A 16,838-nucleotide genomic window follows, 5' to 3' on the forward strand; every position below is an offset into this window, starting at 1 on the left:
CTTCCCCCACCATCCTAACCTCGAAATAGCCTGAGAATCCGAGGGTCCAGACGGCCTGCTCCAAAGCCGGGGGCTTCGGCGCTCTCTTAACGCCACACAGACCCGTGGCCAGTGACCATCTTCTTTCTCAAAGGCCCTCTTGGCCTTTGCAAAGATTCCTTCGTGAAAGGAGCTACCAGGCATTGTTCACAGATCGTTAACTGCAAAAGGAGAGCTTGGAGCTGGCAGGGAATTCAGAGCCGGAATTCCAGGAGCTGTGGTTGACTCAGCATAAATCAGAAATGCAGGAAAGAAATCTCTGAGGTGGCAGCAGTAGTAAGCAGTGGGGGAATGTGATTTATCTGACAAACAAAAACATTCAATTTCCAGCTAAGTTTCTGAAAGCCCGTGAATTTTATCGAGGCACGGGCACCTGTATACTCTCCACAGACTTTCTACAGCATAAATCCTGTATTTACATAATTAATGACATTAACTTCCACATTTCAGGGCAGTTTATAAACCCATGGAGGACAGGAGTGTGATTTACAAAATTACACGCATTTATATACTTTGCATGCAATAGAATCCGCTAAGGAGTGAAGCGGAAGATATACTTAAGATTAAAAACCTTATGTTTAAGTCAAGGGCCGTTTCTAATAGCATTTTCTAGTAGCTCTTTCTTAAATATATATTGAAAATTGAAGTGGTTGCCGGGCATTTTGCCTTAAAATGCTACTAAAGAGAGTGTCTCTGTGCTGGCTTTCGAGGTCTGGGACACAGTTGGCAAGGAGAGGCTGAGCAAAACTGCTCTCCGGAGGGACAATAAGGTCTGTGTTGATAAAGCAAATATTCCTTGAGCATCCGTGCACCTGCGCCAGGTTCTTGTGCAAGCCATTGGAAGTGAGCCAGAGAGGTGTCCTCAGGAACCCACGATCTGATTGTGGAAATGAGCGGGTGTAAAGAAAGCCACAGAGGGACAGAAGAGGACACTTCAGTGACGCTCGAGCTTGTCACCCCCAGGCTGACTTTCCAGACGGCCTCTGTGTTTGGAAATATTGAAAAAGGGTCTAACTGGAGGGAAAAGGATGTTGGTGTTTTTCGCTGAATTTTTGTCAACTGCGTGGACGTGGCTAAACTAGCAAGCAGAGGCTCTTCACGAGATGAAAAGTGACTCTTAATGAGATGGAAAGATGCGTCCCACTGAGTCGGCCCTCCCTGGGGATAGCCACCTCTGCCTCTTCCAGCCGTTCATTCTGGCCAACTAATCTGCTTCTACCGCTGTTTCTCAGTCCATAAATTCACGGTGGCAGCCGCTGACTCTGGTCTGCTGTCCTGGGGAGGATTCGCATCCCCGACTCCACTCCACCTTTGGCTGTCTAGATCCTCCGATGTAGTTGGCACGGTTAGCGGGAGGCAAGACCTCTCAGAGCTCGGACAGACGGACATGCCTGTCTCCGCCTGTGCATCTTAGTCCCCCATGGCTGCAGGATGCGGGCGGGGCGGGGCCTCCTGAGGAATCGACCAGTCAAAAGTTGCTCGGCCAGAGCACAGGGCAGCGGGAGGAGGAGAGAACTGGAAAGCGGCCTGGGAAGCCTCAGGGGGGAGTGATGGGGTCCACACCCTCACAGGCAGACCGCGAACTTGCCCTCCTTCGTCCTCACAGGTGGAGAAAGCAGGTGTGTTGCATGATGCGGAGCCGGGCCCCATTAGCACCTGGCATCCCTTTTGCCTTTATAGCTCTCCGACCTCCCTGTGGGTGGGGCCTCGTGTCTTCAGTGGAGGTCAGAGGTCAGGCAGCAGAGTGCAAAAGGCTCAGGTTTGAAATCAGAGGGCTGTTCTCAAGCGGGCCCCTGGCCACTTGTAACCTCCAGCAAGCCTCTTTCTCTCTCTCTGCACCCACGTTCTGACTGGAAAACAGGGACCTGAACCCCAGGGCTGTGGGCCCCCAGGGTATGAAGGTAAGCAAAGGGCCGAAGACGGAGCCAGACTGTGGCGTCTCCCCACGTGCTGGCTCGGGGGGATTCTGTTTAAGAGGCGCTACACAGAGTTCAGACACTGTTTGGTGAAAATATAAGCCCGATTATGGAGCTCTGGGGGTTTTCATGGATTCGAAGCCATCTGCTTCCTTCCCACTTGCCGAAGGTTTGATTTCGCTCAGCTATGTTGAGTGAGGGCTTCTTCGAATGAGGAGCACGTTTGAAAGATGTTTTGTTTAATGAAATGTAAACTGAACTGGGATTGAGCTGTTAATGGTTCCTTTTTTTTTTTTACAATTGCTGTAAGGATTTTATAAGCAGTTTTATATTTAGAGTAACATGCCCTCTCTACACCTCTAAGAGCAGCCCGATCGATACCTGATTTCAAGGCTCCTGTTCATCTGAGTCTTTGGTGGGGGGAGGGAGGAGGAAGAGAGAGAGAATAGGAATACGGCTGAGTGTTCGTGAAACTCCCGTGAGTACGTGAAACTCCCGTGAGTTCGTGAAACTCCCGTGAGTACGTGAAACTCCGTTCACATCAGGCTGAGTCCAAGCAAATTCTTCGGCTCTGCAGAAGGAAAGGGAAGCACACAATGGCCATTTGTGCTGCTTTCCCGAGTGAAGAAAGACGTCAGTTTTGGGGAGTTAGTGTTAGAAGTTAGCGCTCAGAAGTTACTTCGGCGTCCGGGGGTGTGCTGCGGTCGTTCGTGCCGCAGTCGGTCCCCGGGGCGGGAACACTGCACTGACAGACGAGTGTGGCACACGTGTGGCCACCGCAGCAGCACACGGCAGCCGCCTTGCTGCAGACACGCCTCAGCGCTGTTCTCGTTCCACGGGCCGGTCACTCAGCCACTCGACAAACACCTATTAAGAGTACCTGGTCCAAGCCCAGAGGCAGTATGGGGCTGTGTCTGAGAATGTGAGTCCCGGAGCCACATGGCTGGGGTTTAAATTCTGGCTGAGCAGCTGTGAGACCTTGGGTGAGTGACTCTTCAAAGACCAGCTGGACACAATTCCACAGATAGAGATAGGGCGCTTCTCCCGGTGTTTGAACTTTATACCTTAGAGATACTGGGACTCTTGAAAATAATTGTGATTTCCCTCTTCCCTGTTGATTACAAAAAAAAACCCTCAGAGCGAACTAACTATGCGTGTGGCTTCTCTCGGTGAACGGGACCGCGTGGCAGACGACCATTACCGATGTTGTGCGTGGCTGTCCCCGGCTTCCTTGTCTTCTCCTTGCCTTGCTGAATTTCCTGACAGTCCTTTCGCATTGGGCCTCCATCTGACCTGCTGCTGCCGTGGCTCTTTGCAGGTCTAGCAGGACGGCGAGGGTTAAGAGAGCAAACTTGGCCCCACCCCACCCCCGTTCCTGCCACGGCTTTCTTGGCAAAGCGTCATTTCCTCATCTGAAAAAAAATCTGGCGCGAGGATCAAAGGGTTCCCAGGAAACAAGTAGAGGGCTTAGATTAGTACCTGGCCTATCGCAAGCGTTCGCTAATTCTTCTGCTATAATAATGTCATGACCGGTCAATGGCGCTTGTGTTCTAGAACATTCTCTTTTAAAATGTAAGGTGGTGCTGGGGCACACATCCGAGAAAGCAATGGAGGGCTGAGGTCCAGCCTGAACTCCGCTCTTCGAAACTGGGGGACAGCTGCGCCCCCTCCCAGAAAGGGGCGCCCTTTAAAAACAGGCCCCCGCCCACTTCCCTGTCCTACGTCTTTATGAATTGAATATTCATGAAAGATAAGAGCGGACAAAACCAAGCAGGATCTTCCATTTGGAAGAAGCTTGATCTGGTGTTAAAAGACGTTTAATCAAACGAAGTTCAATCTGGTGTCGCCTCGTACCCTTCTGAATGTGTCTCCCGGATGCTTGACCTCTAACCCCTGACTGCACGGTGACGGTCATTTCCTTTAATAACCGAATTTGGAGTCCCACCTGCCAAATCAGAGAAGTTTGGTTACTTACCCGGGTTGTCCTCCCCAGACCTGTGTGTGTGTGTGTGTGTGTGTGTGTGTGTGCTGGAAAAGAAGGAACACAGACATCACCAAGCGCCCGCCCTGAGGACCCCCGAGCTCTGAACCACCCTGACCCAACCCAGCTGCCTCCGACCTGCAGGTGTGTCTGAGAAGGCGCCAAGGTCATGGCCGGTCCCCAGGGGCATGGGCTATTGAGTCACCATTCCCGCTGCTCCCAGAGCCCAGCTCGCTGTCCCTACAGCTGCCTGGATAGGTCGTGCCAGTTCGTCCAGCCTTGGCGTCCCTCAAGGGATGAGGGGTGACATCCACAGTGGGGACACCCAGCAGGACAGCTCTCGACGGCACAGTCCTTCCAGTCCACACACATAGCCTTTGTCCCCCACCCTCCAAGACGCCCTTCATTAGTCCTATCTCTTTCTCTCGCGCCCCTTCTTTTGTGGAGTGTTTCCTTGTGTGCTACCCTTGTGCCCCCAAATTGCCTGTCCTACGATCTGGCCTCAGCCAAGCCTCTGGAGCTCATCACACAAGCCTTCGTTATTTTGAAAGTCCAGAAAAAGAGGCTGCGTCGCCAACATCTTTTCTCCCAGGGCCCTTGCCAATCCCTGGATACGAGTAGACGCCCAAGGCTCCCGTCTCGGCTGTAGCCAAAACCCCAACGCCAACGGATACGTGGGAGAAGGGGTGGCGTCTCAGCCTCCCACCTCCAGCGTCTCGGCAGCGGGCCACTCCTCAGCCAGAGGCTCATTCTGTCCCACATCCCTTAACCCAACTGCAATCATGTTTCTGCATCTGTAAGTTCTCTCTTCGAGATTTTGCACGATTGCCGGGTCTGGCCGCTTTCTGATCGCACGCTCAGCTCTCGTATGCCTGGACCCATGCAGCAGGGGACAGGGACAAAAGACCAGACCCAGAAATCTCAGCAGGAAATGAAGGGTACCGGCCTGTCCCACTCAGGAAGTGAAAAACAGACTCAGAGACTGGCTCTGGCATGGAGTTATCAGATTTAGCGAATAAAAATGCAGGCTGCCCAGTTAAACTTGAATTTCAGACAAATGACAAGTACTTTCGAGTATGAGCATGGCACCTGCAACGTTTGGGCACCCTGTGATTTCTCTGGGGACCCGGTCCCAAGGCCCTACGAGCCACTCACTGTCAAGGCCACTTAACACCCACAGAAGCCACAGAACCACGGAAGTGCCGGGCCTGTTTGGGATTCATTTCACAGCCTAGGTGTCTAAGGGGCGATCACGGGTCACACACGACCTCTGCGGTGGCTGTGTGGATGTGAACCACCCAGCCAGGACGTGGACCAGGGTAAACAGCCCCGGGCTGCCACAGAAAGGGAGGGATTCCAGAAGGAGATTAGAGGGGGAGGATGTAGGCTCCCGCTCTCAGGAGGAAGAAGGGCCCCGCCCAGTGTGCCTGCCTCCTGGCTTCCGGCCACCCCCCCAGCCCCCCAAACCCCATGTTTTCCTTGGAGACACCCACTGGGCAGCTCTGCTCTGTGGCATGCGTCCTTCCTGAAGACAGAGGAAGACTTTCTCCCCAGGCAAGTGGTTTCATTGCTCCAAACTCTGAATGTGTTTCTTACTATGTCGGTAACCATTCGCTTCGATTACCATGTGATGGGTACTGCGCAGGACTCACGCCCAGCAGTAGGAGAGTTTACGATAAGGCGCCCGGGGAGGCCGGGGCGTCAGAGGCGCATCTGAGGAAGCGATGATGGCGTGGAGAGTCCAAGGCAGGAAGGGGTTAACTAGGGATGGGGCGAGACTGCCAGGCGATGCAGGGGAAGGAGCAGACAGCACTTTACAGTTCTCGGCGGGGGGGGGGGGGGGGGGTTGCCCCCAGGGGACGTTTGGCCATATCCCGAAATATTTTTTATATCACAACTCAGGGGGAGGGTTGCACCTGGCATTTAGTCAGAGATGCCGCTAAACGCCCTTCAATGCACCGGACAATCCTCCACAACGAAGAATGAAACGGCTCAAAAGGTCAGGGGCGTCCCTGTGGGTAGAGCAGCGGTGTGAGTGGAAGCCGGAAACCCAAAGGTCTTGTAGACACGGATGTGAGTTTTCAGCTCCTTTGGGTAAACGCCAAGGAGCGTGATCGCTGGGGGGTATGGTAAGAGTATGTTTAGTTTCGTAAAAAACCAGCCACCTGTCTTCCGCAGTGGCTGGACAGGTTGCATTCCCGCCAGCAGTGAGTGAGAGTTCCTGTCGCATTCGATGTTGTCGGTGTCCAGATTTGGGGCATTCTAATCGGTGCGTGATGGTGCCTCGTTGTTGTTTTAATTTGCATTTTCCCGATGACATATAACATGGAGCATCTTTTCATGTGCTTATTTGCCGTTCTTGTATATCTTCTTTTGGATAGCTTAGGTTTTGGCCTATTTTTAAATCAGGTTGAATTTTGCAAGTTCTTTGTGTATTTTAGGTAACAGTCTTTTATCAGATGTGTCTTTTGCAAATATTTTCTCCCCATCTGTGTGGCTCGTTCTCTAATTCCTTTATATTGTCTTTCGCAGAGTAAATGTTTTCAGTAAGTTTCGGCTTATCACTTATTTCTTTCATAGACTTTGGTGTTGTGTCTAAAAAGGCACCAGCATTCCCGAGCTCATCTAGGTTTTCTCCTGTGTAACCTTCTGGGAGTTTGATAGTTCTACATTTTATATGTAGGTCTATGATCCATTTCAAGTTAATTTTTGTGGCGGATGTAAGGTCTGTGTTTGCTTGCTTTTTTTTTTTTTTGTCTATGGATGTCCAGTTGTTCTAGCACCATTTCTCGAAGAGAATGTCTTCGATCTATTGGATCGCCTTTGTTCCTTTGTCGTGATTTACATTTGAACAGGTCACCGGGCTGCCACAGGTGGAAGGAGGGGAGTCGGTTAGGAGGATCTTGTATTAGTCCGGGGACAAGTTCCATACTGGAGCTTCAGAAACAGGGACGGTGTACGATGATTTGGCTCTTGGTTCTAGGTCTCCTGGGCGGAGTCGATCACACTGAGAGACAAAAGACAAAGTGGCAGAGAGGAAAGTGTGAAATAATGACAGTCGGATGAGTAATGACGCCCAGAAAGGAAGCCAACTGCTTCCCGCCCTCAGTGCCCACCCTTCTCTAACCCATCCAGGAGCTGACCGCTGTGGGTCCTTACTAGGCAGTGTGGCCCCAGCTCTAGTGTGACCTTAGCTTAGATGCAGGAGTCGAGGTGTGGGACAGTGGAGGAAGCATGAGACGGGACACGAATCAGCCCGAGCAGGCTCAGTGGAAGCACGTGCTGTGGGGGGCCAGGTGCCGGTCTGGCAAGGTCGAAGCTGCCAGAGAGTGGACTGTGAGGCACGGAGAGAGGGAAGCGTCTCGGATTTGATTGACGAGGCTTAGCAAGAAGACAAGCGGCCTTGCGGGAGGTGGTAATATGGCCGAATGAGCTTCCTGAACCTGAACAGGACAACGGTGGCCCCACAGAATCTGTTAAAGGACCGGAAATGAAGTGTGTGACAGAAAAAGTTGGAAGTCACATGACATCACTCATGTGTGGGATATAAACCTAAAAGCAACAACCGAACAGGACAAACAAGCAGAGACTCATGGACATGGACAATAGACTAGTGGTTACCAGAGGTTTGGGGGGAGCAGGGAGGTAGATGGGGTAATGGGGGTCAAATATGTGGTGACAGAAAGAAATCTAACTATGGGAGGTGAACACACAGTGTAAATATATATACGCCTCACCGTTCAAGTGTACAGCTGAAACTTACTGGATTTCAATAACCAATGTCACCATAAAAATAAATTAATTAAAATAAAGATGAAATGAAGTGTGTGGACTTAGCTTTATGGCGCCTTCGAAAGAACGTTCCTCGCCCTGGAAGCTGACGCCTGGCTCCTTTCACATGGACGATTTAAAAAATAATACAAAGACACAAACTATTTTCCTTCAGTTTCCCAATTCAAATCGTTCAGTGATAAATCAGCAGTTAAAAAGAGACACCCGCTTGGTTTGTGTCGGCAAAGTGCTATGAGAAAATATCCCCCAGAATGAGAAACTGATTAGATTTCTCAGGAATGCAGAGTATTTGGCTCTTTGAGCCTAAAACTCTTCAGTCACTAGCCTGTGTTTGAACGCGATTGGTTAAACATTTGCCTGCAACTCTGATGTTGCTTTGCTGTCAGAGTTTAACTCTTCCCAACTCCTTAGAAGTGTCCTGGTCTACAAGGGGATGGCAGCTATGGGAGGGGAAGGCAGAGAAAGAAGAAGCCAGACATGAGGAGAATTATTAACTCCTCACATACCCCCGCCCGGGGAAGCGTTCCTGGTGGATGCTGGGAAGCCCACATATGGGCATAGAGAGTCCTCCTTCACTGATTACTGAGATTCCTAAGATGCCTCAAGGCATTTTCAAACTTTGGATAAGTTTACAGGTTGAACAGTTATCTAGTGATTAAAAAAAAAAAAAAAAGTCCACCAATATTTCACACGGTCTTCTCGGGCAGGACAGGTCCCAGGCAGAGCAGGAATTCTGGTCTTCAGAAGCTTGGAGTTAGAGGCTCCTTAGTCCTAATTCTCCACTGTCACTTCATCTTCAGAGAGACAGATATGCTACAACCATGGCTTTTTTTACTTCTCTAATTGTAAACTATTCCTTCGGCCAAAGGAGGTCTTTTGAGCTCATGGTAGAACTTCTTATTCACTGCGTCAATGAGGAAACAAGTCGGTCAGAACGTCTCTAAGTCACGTTCTTCCCTTCAAGCTTCTAGACGAAAACAACCCTCCAGGTAATCCTGGGTTCCGCTCTCCCCTTCACCTCCCACGCCCGGAGGGCTGCCGAGGGCTGTCAGCGCTGCCCTCCCCGGGCTCTTACATCCGCCCTGCCCCTGCTCCCCCTCGGCCGCCTCTCCCTCTCCGGTGTCCTGTCTCTGTCCTCCTTGGGGACCTCGCACACCTCGAGGGACTGCTGCGGGTGCTCCCGGGCTCCTTGCTCCTGGTTCATTTTGCTCTCTCCTGACTTGCAAGGCTCTTTCCCCTAAACACTACCTACGCTGCAAAACCCAAGCCCAGTGCCGCCTCCTTCTTGGGGCTGTCCCCGATCCCATGCAGCCGGAGAGACCCTCCCTCTCCTCTGCGCTCACTTCGTGCTATTTTTCCCTTTCGTCTGTGGAACCGGTCGGCGTTTTAGTAGACGTCATCTGCGATTGTGTCTTCGCTGCGGTTGTCACACGTAAGACGCACGTCAGGATGCACGTTTGTTGGAGCCTGTTGCCTTGGTCGGTGGCGTCTCAGGCTGCTTTGCAGGAAAGTTCTTCAGCAGTGACTCAGCAAGGGACTTAAAATGTCCAGCAACTGCCATTAAAGACAACCCCCAGAGCTCTGGAAAACTGAGCAAACTGACCTACACGTTCCCTCCTAATTTGCCTCGGTATCCCTCACTTGCCTCGCAGTCTGCCTCACAGCAAGCTCTCACTGTATTTTGGATGACTGAATGCTTAAACTAGTGAGCTCATGTTGAAGGCCCATCATTTCCAACTGGATAAAACCATTTGTAATTTGCTTCTTTATTGCCAGTGTATGGAAGATTGCTGCTATGGTATTTCACTGTCTAAGTGGATAAAGAGTTCTCTGTCTACATCATCAATTTGCCAAACGAATGGAATTACGCTGAGTACCCCTAAGTCTCAAAAAATCCCAGATGAGGACGGCTAATGTTTTTGAGGATTTGTGGCTTAGTGTACGATTGCGAAACTACATTTTATGTGGATCCCTGCCGTTCCTCCAGGGAGCAGATAGTACGGAAGCAATCCACTCCAGCCCCGCACATTCTTTGGTCTGAGCACTCACGCTTGGACTGTCTCCAGAGGCATCTGGATGGGGAAATAGCCCGGCAAGACCGCAGAGGTCTGAGCTCCGGCAAGTCCCAGGGGAAGCCGAGTAGGCCCGTGGAGCACCCCGGATGAAGGCGATGGAAGCCTGTGACTCTTGGGGAGAAGCACGTGGAGAAAGTCTGCACCAGATGGCAAGGGGGTGACCCACCCGGCAGCAAGAGCTGGGGTTCTCTCCCCACGCAGAGCCACCAACAGCCTCGGCATCAGCGGCCGTTCGTTGGAGCCTGTTGCCTGGGTCAGTGGCGTCTCAGACGCCTTTGCCGGAAAGTTCTTCAGCAGTGACTCAGCAGGGCACTTAAAGTGTCCAGGAACTGTCATTAAAGACAACCCCCAGAGCTCTGGAAAACTGAGCAAACTGACCTACACAGAACAGCTACTTGGAGATGCCCAAGGGGAACAGCCACTGCTTCCCCGGACACATGGCCGAGAGGAGGCGCTGGAAGCCGCAAACCCACCCTGGAGGACCCCGCTCAGTCCCCCGGGCGCCTGGACCGGGGGTGAATGCGACCACGGCCAGCCAGCCAACACCACCTGGCGGTCCCGGCTCCTAGGGCCTCTCGGTGACTTCCTGTGTCGTTCTTCCTCTGCTTTATCTCCTCGCGGGGGACAAACCCCTACCCCCACCCCCCGGCTCCTTCTCAGTTGCCGCGTTAACCTCTTCTCTTGGAACCTCAGAATTTGTATACGAAAATATTTCCTGAAATTTGATTCTGTATGATTGTCTATATGCCTAGTATAGGAATTTCCCTAAACGTTTGTTACCTCCGATAGCGACTTGAGGGGCTTACTATGTGCCCAGGCACGATTCCAGATACACAGACCCAGCAGCAAACGAAACTCGCTATGGACCTACCCTGATGGGCAAAGAAATAGCACGTGGTGCGTGGTTGTGTCGGTATGTGTGCCGTGCACACACACACACACACACACACACGGCGACGGGCACGTAGCGAGCACCCTGTAAGGAGGTGCCCGACGAACATAAGGAGAGCTAAGATTTACTGAGTACTTATTAGGCGCCAGGTGCTCTTTTAATTCTAAATAACCATAAAGGATAGGAACTATGATCATCTCCATTGACGGACGGGAAACTGAGGCGCAGAGAGAGAGAGCGCGGCCAGAAAGCAGAAACGTGAGACTTGAGCCTCCTCACCTTTTCCCTTTGAAAATGGGCCACCTCGATGAAAAGGCAGGCTGTGAACTCCCCAGAATCTGCCTCGCTTTCTAATGAGAGCGAGTTTCAAGAAGAGTCTGGGGAATGAGAAACAGAGCTGGATTAGCAACAGGGCTATTTTGACTGTGTTGGCCTGCGATGTCATTTTCTTCTTCCAGTTTTTCTTTCTTTCTTTCTTTTCTGTTTTTTTTTTCCGACAGCAGTGCTTCTTAGTGCATTGGGATACCCTAATATAAGAAAACAGCAAACTCAGTCCCAGAAGCCTCCCCAACATAAATCCAAAGCCAAGGTCTTGATGGGACCCCAGTAGCTATTGGCCTGAAATCACTAAAAAACCAAGCTCAGAAACTGAGATTTCAGGCTAAAGAATGATGCCTCCACTTGTGTTTATGAACTCGCTAGGTCTTATAAGATATGGTCAGGGGAGGCTGGGATCCTGGCAATGGAAGCCGTGATATCTGGGAGGAAACAGAGGAAATGGTGAACCTAAGACTTTGAGCCCCTCTGAAATATCCCTCACTGCACCCCGACCCCCACCAACTAGAGGAAACTAACCCTCCCCCTACTGCTTGCCACTGCTGGTTAACACCATCTCTATGGCAAGCCTTTGAACATGGTCTCGAGGGTTTATGTAGAATTGACATAGAGAAGAAAGAAGTTATCCACAGGGGCCAGCTAAGGATACTATTAAGATGAGAGAAACTGTGTTGCCATGGGCTTTGAGGATAGGGTGTGTTACTAGTGCCTTCGTTTGCTAAGTAGTCCGCAGTCCGATGAACATCAGATGGGATGTCAACGTGACTAGAGAAGGAACGGACACCGCTTGGCTATCTAGACTCAGGGACCGTGGCAACGTGACATCGCCGCGGATGCGGCAGTAGCTGACGTGACGGTGAATTACAGCCCGTCGCGTTTGTGGTCGGATGTGGGAATGTCAGATCATGTCAGTCAGGAGCATCTTGCACGTATGGGATGAAGTCTACTCGTGTGTGTGTGCGTGTGTGTGTGTGTGTGTTATGTTAAGCAGCTAGGAAGGGGGATGTAATAGGTGCCATGTGGAGCAGCTGCCTGAGTCACAACAGTGTCCCCTTCTACTAGTACAGCCCCTAACACCCAGGGCGGGTCCATGGAGCCTTTTTTGCATGAACTTCCCACCCGCCGACACCCTCCGCCAGCACCGCCGCCATAGCTAGAGGCGGCGGTGTACCAAAGGCTGGACGAAGGGGAGAAATACATGTTGGGCGTTGGCAATAGGTGCGTTTGGAGAGTTTAAAAGCAACAAGAAAACAAACTAGATGTCAATCTGCTATTTATCATCACCATGTGCTGGCAGTTCTAAATAATGCCAGTGATAAAATGAGCCTCTCTCCTGAAAAACTCTTTTGTTGGTCTAAGTTCTAAACCACTGCTGTATCACTGATGTGTTTTAATACTATGTATGCGAGCGTCGGATTAGCAGTTTTTATTTTGATTCTCCTTTATAACTTGCTTTCTGCATGGAAGTTAATCCTGAGAACTCCCAGTTACAGAGTCATGCCCTGATACACAGACTCGACCACACAAAGTTTGTTTCAAGTGAATTCCTGACAGTTTGGGATCATTCGAGCTTGCTTTGTGTGACCAACCCCTGTAGCACGACAAACTTCTGGATCTAAAATGTAGATTCAAAATAAGCAATAATAGCATAGGGTTACAAAAATGAAGAAACACTACCTGAAAAACTTTAATTCTGTCCTTTCATGATTGTCAGGAGGAATGACGAAACATGCCTGCCTCACTCTCACAGACGAAATCAAAAGGTCAGTGATGGAATTTCTTGGCCATCATCACCAAGGACCAGACACTTGATGTAAAGCGATGAGTCAAATAACGGTAAGGTTTGCCATTATTCAGACATGAGCTCCGATTTCTGTAACACAAAACCTTCAGGAGATTTAACTTAAAATGATTAAGATATTTGATGAGTTTTCTATTTTAGCAGTAATTTTTCAAGTTCGTCAAATTTGAAAGCTACTGTAATTAATGCCTAAGACACAAAGATGTGAATGGTATTGCAATTCCCTAAATTTATTGTGAAATGAAATTTTTGTGAATCCCTGCTAAATTTATCCTTATGTTTAAAACTTTTCCTTATTTATTTGTTACTTTCTATGAAAAAATTTTTAATTAAAATCAATAAAAAGTGCTGTTTGTTCAACTGCGAGCAAAGGCAGATGGACATATGTTACTGCCTGCTTTGCATACATATGCAAAGATTAATTCTGATAAAATTATTTATAAGACTGCAAAAGATACAACTTGAAAACAAAAACCGATATGTTATTATTGATCACTAAAGACAGAACACTATACCATTATAAATTAATTTTTCTTTTCTCCAAAAAGAAATTAATGTAACAAAGAGTATTATTTCGTTACTATTTTCTTTCACTGTTTTATTTTGTGTCTTACTTTTTTATTTATTAACTATGTATACAAAGTTTAATAAACTTTTTCTCACTGTGTTCTTTTCTGGCATTATTATTTTATTATTATTATTATTAGCTGTATCTCATGATTATTACTGAAAATAGCTTTGTTGGGGGGGATGTTAAAATATGATCCCCTCTAGGAGTCTGATTTGCCCGGTACGTCCCTAGCTGGTTGATTCAGAGCGCAAAGGTGCTCCATTAATCCAAACTGAGGCCAATCAGTCCTCCTGGGGGTGTGAGGTGTGGTCCTAAGGGACATGGAGGCTAGAGACATGTAAGTTGAGTCCGGGTCATAAACGGTGCCGTAGAGAGAGTCCAAGTTCATGAAGCACTTTGGAGCCTCCGAGCTGCCCGGCTCCTGCCCCTTCCACAGCCCCACTGGGTCACGTGAGGGAGCCCAAGATCACACCGATAAACTTCCCCAGCACCCCTAGAGGCAAGGTGGGGTCCACGCCTGGGAGACCGTTCTCACGGAGCGAGGCCAAAGGTAGGGCAGAGGAAAGACGGAGAGGCGCTGCCAGCCGAACGTCAGCCCCCGCCCCTGCCCGCGCTGCAAGAAGAACCTGCAGAGACACCCCTCGGGACGCAGCAGGCGGACGAGCGGGGACGGGGTGGAGGACAGGGGCGAGGTGACCTGCGGTGCCCAAGGAGGAGGCCGTGTGTCTCCTGGGGGAGTGCCGCACCTCCCTTCTCCCCCGGGAAGTCCCCAGCCCAGACTCTCACACGTGGGTTGCACACACCCTGCTGGAAAGGCGACAGCAACACCGCCCCCTAGGGTGGCCCCTGGCACTTGTAAAGCACCTGAAGCCTCCAGAATTACGCATTCGCCATGAGACATGAACACCCACCAAGCCGTGTCCCTGGCATGCTCTCTGCCCCGCTCCCCCCACCCCCCGCGAGGCAAGAGAGTCCTGGTTCTCACGTGACCCACCCCCACTGGCTTAGCGACGGACTTCTTCCCCGGGGATGTTCAGCTGGGGACCAAGAAAGTCAAGGTCAGACTCCCTGCCGTGGGGACAGCTCTTGCCAGTCACATTTCCAGAAGGCCTGGCCGCAGCTGCAGTGACATTAGACAGAGAGTAACAGGCAAGAGAAGGGCAGAGAGTCAGGCACCCCCCGAGCCCCCTGCTCCGGCCACATCCGTGCCCTCCTGAGTCTGGCCATTTCGTGTGGCACTGGATTCCAGGAGGAATGCTTTTCTCTGCTTGCTGACTGATGTCCTGATATTTGCAACCAAAATGACCAACACGTGTGACCCTTCTATGCGTGGGGTTCTTTTTTGGAACCACGAGCTTCCCCCACCCCCACCCCCTGGTCCACCTGCCAGCTGTGACTTGTGGTCTCCGCACCTGGCAGCTGTATGCCTCACCCTCGGAGACTGTACAGTCTTGTTTCGCTGCGTTCCTGGCCTTGGGGGCGAGCTAACCAGTGGAGGGCAGGGCACCCCACGGAGACAGGCTGGGGACAGCTGTGGCAGCTGCAGCTCCCAGTTCTAAGTCTTCTCCTCAAAGTGGGGTTTGGTTGATTGGCCCAGCTGGTCTGAGAACCCCACAGACCCCCCTGATGCTCCTTGCGGGATTTCTTCTCTCTATTCACCTGCCCCCGCCTAGGCCTTACCTCTCATGGAGAGGAGCCCTCCTTCTTTATAGTGGGGGGAGAAGATCAGTCTCTGGGGAGCTGTCTCCTGGGGTCCGGAGGGGAGGAGGAAGGGAAGTGACCCTCCCCAACACGTGTGACGTGCAGGCGCTCTTACGTAAAGACGTCCCATGTGACCCCGACAATAACCGCGTGAGGCAGGGATGCTCAGCCTCGTGTGACATGGCCGCACGTTATTCCTCCTGTTTCTCTGTCTGCAAATAGCACACGGCCTTGGCAGTTTTGGGGGGGGTCTTGTTTTCCACACAAGGAGCAGCAGGAAAGAAAGCCGGCTACTGCTGGTTCCTGATTATAAGATGCCAAAGAGGAAGGCTCTATTTTCACACTAAACCTGGTTTCCTGGTGGGCACACAAATTGCTGCCTGCAAAATAGCAACTCTGGCAAAAACATCTCCAATTTGCTGAGACGTGCATCAGATGAGGAGCTCGCCTCGCAGCTAAACCAACCGACTGTTTCTAAGGAGCTGGAAACAAAATCCCCTTTAGAGCTACCAGCCGTTGGCCCGGAATCATCGGCACGACTGGAATCACGGGCCCTCGAGCGAAGCTTCCTCCGCTCTGCGCTTGGTGCCACCCTGCGCCTCCCCGGCATCATTTCTTCCTCTTTCCCAGCCCCTGCAGCCTGGACCACCAGCTCTACGCATGCGCACGCGCATTTATCAACAGTAATAGACGGCATCTATCAAGCCCCGCTGTGGGGCGGGGCGGGGTCCCGCCCTGCTCAGAGGGGGGCCCTCCTCAAGAAGAAGAGGAGGCAGATGCCACTCAGACTACTTTCTTTGAGCTGTCCCTGCTCTTTCTCCACCCACCCACCCCTACCCCCCAGTTTTTAAGCCTCTATCCACAAATTTGATAGCAAAGCCACAAACCCAGGTGCCTCCGGAGGCCGGGCGGGAGTCGTTAGAACAGCCGAAGTTTTGTCGCATGCGCCGCGCTGCCTCCCCGCCCCCGCGCCGGCCGTTCCAGCCACCCGCACACGCGTCCCCCGAGCTCCGCGTGGCTCCCTCTTCGCCTCCCTGGAGTCTCCCCTGGAGAGCTCTCTGCTCCGGGAGGCACGCCCCGTCCTTTCTGTATGTTCCTCCACGATATTTGCACTATGCGTGCCACACTTTTTGCTTATTGTCTGTCCCCCGACACCCCCATCCGGTGTCACCAGGGCAGAGATTAGTCTGTTTTGTTCCCTGATGTATCCCCGGTCCATAATATATAGCCTGGCCCATACATAGTAGGTGCCCAGTAAATAATACATTATATACTCAAGGCCAGGCACTGTACGAAACAACTGGATGTATTAACTCATTTCATCCTCACCAACAAACCTGAGATGGGTACCATTTGTTGGTGTTCTTCTTCTTCTTATTATTATTCTCAATTGGCTGATTAAAAACTGGGGTTCAGAGAGGCGGAGCTGCACAGCTAGTTGGGGGGTTGGGGGGATCCAGGACTCGGACACAGGTGGTGTGGCCTCTCGTCAGGCCCAAACCTCTCCCCTGCTTCCAACACGCTCTGGACACCACCACAGGGCTCCCGAACTGTGGCAACTAGGAAATGCTTATCCTGCCTGAAAACATTGCGATTTTTTTTATCCTGTTCTGGACCAGAAAAAGAGCCAGTTGGCCTTATTTAGCCCTCAGGCCGCCATTTACATGAGGATCGACCTAAAGTAAAGTTGGAGACAAAAATAGGCTTTCCTTGAGTGCAGAGGGAAGAGAGATT

The 16,838-nt window shown here is 51.1% G+C and overlaps 2 long non-coding RNA genes across 2 annotated transcripts; one reads left to right on the plus strand and one right to left on the minus strand.

Moving 5' to 3' along the window:
- Positions 1–2,220: 2,220 nt before the first annotated feature.
- Positions 2,221–7,789, minus strand: LOC107518827. The gene is made up of 2 exons (XR_004955245.1): positions 7,674–7,789; positions 2,221–6,943 (listed from the first exon to the last, which is right to left on the minus strand). It is a non-coding gene; the product is annotated as an uncharacterized LOC107518827 (long non-coding RNA).
- Positions 7,790–8,609: 820 nt separating this feature from the next.
- Positions 8,610–12,638, plus strand: LOC118612905. Its single transcript, XR_004955244.1, has 2 exons — positions 8,610–8,717; positions 9,119–12,638. It is a non-coding gene; the product is annotated as an uncharacterized LOC118612905 (long non-coding RNA).
- Positions 12,639–16,838: the final 4,200 nt, after the last annotated feature.

This window comes from Rousettus aegyptiacus, unplaced genomic scaffold, assembly GCF_014176215.1.
Source record: "Rousettus aegyptiacus isolate mRouAeg1 unplaced genomic scaffold, mRouAeg1.p scaffold_m13_p_17, whole genome shotgun sequence".
NCBI lineage: Eukaryota > Metazoa > Chordata > Mammalia > Chiroptera > Pteropodidae > Rousettus > Rousettus aegyptiacus.